The sequence below is a fragment of the Gossypium arboreum genome, chromosome 10, assembly GCF_025698485.1.
Source record: "Gossypium arboreum isolate Shixiya-1 chromosome 10, ASM2569848v2, whole genome shotgun sequence".
Classification (NCBI taxonomy): Eukaryota; Viridiplantae; Streptophyta; class Magnoliopsida; order Malvales; family Malvaceae; genus Gossypium; species Gossypium arboreum.
This window is the reverse complement of record NC_069079.1, coordinates 61,620,772-61,628,127: the sequence shown is the minus strand read 5'-3', so window position 1 is coordinate 61,628,127 and position 7,356 is coordinate 61,620,772. Positions and strand designations below refer to the sequence as shown.

General features: G+C 37.6%; 1 non-coding gene across 1 annotated transcript; it reads right to left on the bottom strand.

Annotated features, from left to right (window-relative positions):
• Positions 1-1,791: 1,791 nt before the first annotated feature.
• On the bottom strand, positions 1,792-1,898 carry LOC128282794 (small nucleolar RNA R71). The gene has a single exon (XR_008273147.1). It is a non-coding gene; the product is annotated as a small nucleolar RNA R71 (small nucleolar RNA).
• Positions 1,899-7,356: the final 5,458 nt, after the last annotated feature.

Sequence of the window (7,356 nt, the reverse complement as noted above, 5' to 3'; positions counted from 1 at the left end):
TGTGCCTATTTAACAAGCTTGACCACGGCCTATAGTAATCGCACACGGGCGTGTCCCTGCCGAGCCCAAGTTGAGTCCAATTTGGAAAAGGCCAATTTTAAGGGTTCTTGGGCATTCTAAAGCCTATAAATACACCCTAGAAGAGGAGGAAAAAGGGATGCATAGGGAGAAAGGAATGAATTACTCGAAGAAAGCCAATTGATCCATCTCAGAAGCTGGATTCATCATCAAGACTGAAGATCTCCCCTCACTTTCCCTTCAGGAGTTTTGAGTTTTCTTAATGTTTTGTATTCATTATTCTTCTGAGATGTTTTCCTTTTTAGTTATGAAGTAAAAGCCCTAAATACCTAAGGGGAATGAAACCTAAGACGAATCTTGTTATTATTTTCTGAATTGTATGATAAATATTTGACTTGTTCTTAACTATGTGTTCTTAATTATTGTTTTGATATTTTAGGATATTGATTCAAGTTAAGCTCTTATTCGGAGGAGGAATAGACCCTGCCTAAGAGTACATTTGTCATAATTAAGCGGATTTGCTTGAGCGCCTAGAGATAGGGTGACAAGATTTTACCGGATTAGGGTGAAACCTAATAAGAGGATCCATAGATCGAGCTAATGCAACCCTAGGGAGTTAATTAGAAAGAGATTTCAATTATTCAACCTAGGGTTAGACATTGTTAGTCTCGAGAGAGATAATAATATAACTTAGGGATTTCTACGGATCAAGTCAAATGAATAAATCGTCCGATTCAGAGTCAAATAACAAGTGAAGTCTAGGTGGATTTTTCCTTAGGTGTTGTCTCAATCAATCGAGTTTTCCAAAAGTAATTCCCCAATTCTATTTTCCATGATTTCTTAGTTTAGTTAATTAGTTAGTTAAAACAAACCCCATTATTCTTAGGCTAGATAATAAAAAGATAGTCATTACTAGTACTTTTATTTCCTTTGGGTTCGACAATTCGGTCTTGCTAAAACTATATACGCTTGCCTTCATCATGATAATAGTTAGTTTCAAGAACGATTAATTATAAAATTATAAAACTTATCACACAAAATCAAGTATCAATTTTTTGGCACCGTTGCCGGGGAACTAAGATATTAGGAACACTCGATTTTTATTACTTTAGCCATTTACTTTTACTGGAATTTAAATTTATTTCTAATTTTTATTACTAATTCTTCTTTTTCCATTTTTCTGGCAGGTTCTTCTAGTTTATGACCAGAAGAAACCTATCAGGACCATTACTTTTTGATAGTGAGATCGATCGCACAGTTCGAAGAAACCAAAGAGAAATAAAGTGAAGCTTAAGATACACAGAGAACGAGCAAGAGGACAATAATCAAATCCCAACTGAGGAGATGGCTGAAAACCAAGAAAACCCGCTACCTCCTGCGATTGCTGTTAATCAGAATCCTGCTCTGCGCACTATGTATGATTATGCTAAACCTAATTTAACAGGAACTGAGTCAAGTATAGTTAGGCCTGCTATTGCTGCGAATAATTTTGAACTAAAACCTAACACTATTCAAATGATACAGTAATTTATTTAGTTTGATGGTTTGCAGGATGAGGATCCAAACACTCACTTGGCAAATTTCCTGGAATTCTGCGATACATTTAAAATTAATGGCGTTTCTGACGATGCCATTCGTCTTCAGTTATTCCCTTTTTCATTGAGGAACAAAGCTAAACAGTGGTTGAACTCGTTACCACGATGGTTAATTACTACTTGGGAACAAATGACCGAAAAATTTTAATTAAAATATTTTTCACCGGCTAAAACAGCCAAATTACGTAATGATATCTCTTCATTTATGCAGATGGACTTAGGAACACTCTGCGATGCATGGGAGAGATACAATGACCTTTTGCGAAGATGCCCTCACCATGGGTTACCACTCTGGCTACAGGTTCAAACCTTTCATAACGGCCTGAATCCTTTCACTCAAAAAATGGTTGACGCAGCTGCTGGTGGAACCATCAATAATAAAACACCAGAAGATGCTTATGAGTTTATAGAGGAGATGTCACTGAATAACTATCAGTGGCAAGTCAAGAGGACAAAGCTAATGAAAACAGCTGGTGTTTATAACGTTGATTCGGTCACCATGCTCTCTAATCAGGTAGAACTCTTGAATAAGAAAATTGATGGTTTTCTTAGTTCTTCACAAGTTCACCCAGTAATGCAGTGAGAAGCAAGTGGAGGTGGATCGAGTAATTCAGAATACCTACCTTATGGCCACAACATGGAGAACGAGCAGTTAAATTATATGGGTAATAATCCTCGATCTCAAGACAATCCTTATAGCAATACTTACAATCCAGGTTGAAGGAATCACCTAAATTTCTCATAGGGACGCCAAGGAAATCAGAGACCACCTCTAGGCTACCAACAACCACCCTACCAACAGGAAAAGAAGCCGGACCTTGAAGAGATGCTCTCCAAGTTTATATCGGTGTCAGAAACTCGTTTTCAAAATACCGAGATAGAACTTAAGAATCAACAAGCATCGATCCAAGGGCTTGAAACTCAAATTGGATAGCTTGCCAAGTTGATTGCTGAACGACCATAAGGTAGCTTGGCAAGCAACATAGAATCTAACCCAAGGGAGCAACTCAACGCGATTACTAGTCAAGATGAGGAAGGGTTAGTCGCACTTGAACCTGAACCAAGGCAAGAAACTGAGATAAGCAAAGGTAAAGGTGAGGTAAACCACAATGAGCAGAAACCTATAAGTACAGAATACAAACCTCGTGTGCCATATCCTAATGCGACAAGGAAAGACCGCTGAGATGAACAATTTGGTAAATTCCTTAAACTCTAAAAAAAATTGCAAATTAACTTACTGTTTATTGAAGCTCTATCGCAGATGCCAAATGTAATGAAATTTTTAAAGGAGCTTTTAGCAAATAAGCAAAAGTTGGACGAGGCGTCGCATGAGGAACTAAACACCGTTTGCTCAGCTATTCTACAGAATAAGCTACCCAACAAGTTAAAAGATCTAGGGAGTTTTACAATTCCTTGCTTAATTGGTAGTTTAGATGTTAATAATGCATTAGCTAATTTAGGGGCTAATATTAACGTCATGCCTTACAAAATGTTTAAACAACTAGGTCTTGGGAAACCCAAACAGACTAGGATGAGCATTCAATTAGCAGATAAAACTATCAGATTTCCTAGGGGTATTATTGAAGATGTGCTAGTTAAAATCGATAAATTTATATTTCCCGTTAACTTCGTCATTTTAGACATAGAGGAGGATAGCAACACTCCTTTGATTTTAGGAAGGCCCTTTTTAGCAACTGCTAAAACGATTATTGATGTTGGCACAGGTGACCTCACACTTCGTGTGGGAGAAAAAACAATCATCCTTCATGCTCGCAATTCCGGCAACACATCAAAAATTAAAGGTGATTGTTTAAACCATTCTACTAAAACTGACAATATGGTGCAATCTACTTTGCAGAAAATGAGTTTGAAGGAAGTACATGAGCCATTTTCAAGCAATTGTAAAGGACCTATTTATGAAGAACGAAGGCTACAAATCAAGGAGCTAGATGAATGGCAGACACATAAACCGAGAACACACAATAAACCAAAACTACGCCAGGATGAGCTCAATACCTTTCCAAATCAACTTAAGGTTGGAGATAAAGTTTTATTAGATGCCGTAGATCCTCACATTGTCACTACTAAACTGAATGAAGAAATCCCCCTTACGGTACTTGGCATTTTCCTATTCGGTACAGTTGAGGCATCCAAAGTTTGTCACTTTTAAGGTAAATAATACCCATCTAAAGCCTTATTTTGATGAGAATGATAGCAGGAATGAGGAGTATAAACTCCTCGAACCACCATGACCATTCACTGGAGAGGTAAGTCGAGCTTAGACTATAAATAAGCGCTTCTCGGGAGGCAACCCGAGCACTAACAGTATTAACTTCTTTAAATTTTAGTGTTTAACACCTAACTTACTAACAGAACTCTTGAATACAGGTTTACCACATAGACACAGCCAAGCACACGGCTGTGCCTTAGGCCGTGTGAAACTAGGGCAAAGATTTCCCCAACACGGGCTACGATAAATTGCCACGGCCGTGCGACATGGCCGTGGGCGAACCTGGCAAAACAACACGGGCATGCGACACGCCCGTGCCTTGAAACCGTGGCCAAACCTGTCAAAATTAACACGGGCATGCGACACGCCAGTGCCAAGCAACCGTGGTCGAACCTGTTAGATTAACACGGGTGTGGGACTACATACATGAGCGTGGGAGAAGCGAATGAAGATAGACACGGCCATGCGACATGGCCGTGCGCACCCATACGCCCCAGGAACACGGGCGTGGGCCAATTGTCAGATGCGCCCAAATTTAAAATTCACGAATCACATGGGAAAAAATTGGGGAACACGGGCGTGTTCCATGGCCGTGTCTCCCAAAATCTATAAATACCCCGCACTATTCATTGTCTTCTTCACTCAAAATCCCTAACCCTAGCCGCTACAAGTCCACACGACCTCCCTACCATGCCTGTGCGCCGCTTTCCACTCCATTTTTTGACGCCCAATCTCTCTTCCTTAGCGTTTGTTTACTCTTTTCCCTTCTATTTTACTTATTTCTAATGCTTATTATCAAAATAATCTTCATTTTTTTCATACTATTTTCATTTTGCTCATTATTCTATCCTTTAATTTGCATTCTTAGGTTATTTATCATACATTTCATATTGAATCGAGTTGTTAGGAAATCCTCATTCTATTGTCATACCCATGCCATTACTACACTCATTTTCATGCTATTACCATGCTAGTGTCACGAAATTATGCTATCAAATTGATTATTTTGGTTGAGTTTGGTTAGTATTAGTAGTTTTGGTTGAAATTGTTAGTTCAAATTCATGGATTTTTCCTTTTCAAATTCGTCTACCTACTATTAGTCTTTTTTATATTTCAGGTATACAATGTCGTCTTCACGTGGTAAAAAGGCCACTGTCCCTACTTCAAAGAAAAGGACAGAAGCGTCATCTTCCTCGGGTCCTACAGCAAAGATTTGCCACCCTTTCCTCTAATTCCCCATTGGGCCCCAAGAAGAACTTTTTCAAATACTTCGGGTTCGACCTTTAATTTTGGGCCGCTAGAACAAGTTCAGTTGGTTGATACGATTCGGGCCCTCCTAACCACCGACCATTGGGAGCTTTTCTTTGGGATCATCGAGCTAACATATCTCAAGCTCACGATGGAACTATGCTCAATGTTTCATCTTCAGACCGTAATGAGGAACTAAGATGATCCCGGCACGGTCCAATTTCACCTAGGTGGATTAGTCCACTAACTATACGTCCCAGAATTCGGTACTGCTCTGGGCTTATATACGGAGGAGTTCAAGGAGGAGAATGTAATAGCCTAAAATTGGGTCTAGTTAGAACAGAGATTTCGGGACCACAAAATTTGAGATAGAAATAATTATTTTATGATTATTTTTAGGTCTATGATATGATTGCATGATTGTGTGAAACTTTCGTGAAGAAATTCTATGCATAAAGTGCTCAATTTGAAGTTAGGGACTAAATTGAATAAGTTGCAAAACTTGCATTCTAGAAGTTTCTAGTATGAAATTGCTTTGAAATATTAATTAAGAGGTCTTAAATAGAAATTTTACCAATTTCTAAGTGATGGACAAAAATTGGACATGGATGGAATTTTTGAAAGTTTAGTAAGAAAGGGCATTTTGGTCATTTCGTAATTAAAAGAAATAAAAAGGGAAAATAAAGCCAAAATTGACTCATCTTTTTCATGGAGGCCTAAATTAGCATGGGGGAAGCCATGGCTAGGGTTTTCAAGCTTTCCAAGCTCAATAGTAAGTCCGTTCTAACCCCGTTTTTCAAGTTCTTTACGTTTTTGGAATTCCGGTAATTTGATTAAGCTTATTCTAGCAATAATTTAAGCTAGGGTTCGTATTTTGAAAAATACCCATAGGTAAAATGTGTATATTTTGCTGTTTATGATAGAATATGAGGTTTTAAATTATGTTAGACAACTTATGCTACTCGGTTTTGAGTGAAAACGAGAAAAAGGGCTTAATCGGTAAAAATACCTAATAGTCATAAGTATATGTTAGAGTGAGAATTTGATGTTTCCATAGAAGGGAAAAGTGATCAGCATGTCATAAAACATAAGAATAAGGGATGAAGTTTAATTCCCGAGCCTAGGGGCAAAAGTGTAAATATGCAAAAGTTTAGGGGCAAAATTGTAATTTTGTCAAAGTTTGAGTTAAGGACTGTTTTGGATATTAAATTAATTAAATAAGTAAAATATGATGTTTTAGATCCCAGAAAACGAGATTTGAACCTAGAATGAGAGAAAAATCAAAAATTGGGAAAGTTGGTAAAATGGCCATTTTAGTATAGAGGTAAGTTCATATGTATAATAAGCATTAATTTATGCATGTTTCAATCTAAAATTGATATATTTATTATAATTTCTGAGGTGTTGAAAGTATGTGAGTTGGTATGATAATAATACAGCAATAATGCTGTAATTTATATTTGAAAGTTAAATTTAGTGAATTAATTGAATTATGTTAAATTAAATGATTATGGTGCCAAGTTTATGAATTGATTTAAAAATATGTCTATGGTACATGAAGTGCATTGAAATATGTTTGTGGATAATTACTTGATTGGTGAAATTGTTGGAAAAGAGAGAGAAATCCCGATTGAACATTCGGAAAGATTGAATAATATAGATGGAACGTAGCTAGGTCACATGTATGGTGCTGAGTGCACATCATGTGTACAAGAGAGCTACAAGACATTATGATGTAGCTAGGTTGCATGGGTGATACTATGTGTACACCATGTAGACAAGAGAGTACGGGATATATGTAGCTAGGTCGCATGCGTGGTTGCAGGTGAAGGACACCATGTAGACAAGAGAGCTACGAGATAAATTGGCTAGGTCACATGGGTGGTTCTGAGTGTTCACCATGTGTACAAGAGAGCTGAACTATATGATGGGTGGAGCTATGTGCTGAAACCACCAAGTATCGAGGATTGATTCGAAGTATTCAACGGGAGACTCTCTATGTATTGCTTTGTGAGTTTTGTGATGAATAAGTGCAGGAACTTGGTTATGTGAATGATGTGTTCATTAAGTGACCAGGATGTGGTAAGGTTATAAACAAGTAAGTTATACATGAGGATGATTTTATGGTGAACTTGTGATCATGGGCCTATACTTGTGATGTATGAAATGTGCTGAAAATGATTTGTGATATGTATGTTAAAATGAGGTTAATACAAAGAAAGTGTGGAAGAGTGAATTAGCAATAAAACTGTTTTGGATAGTAGC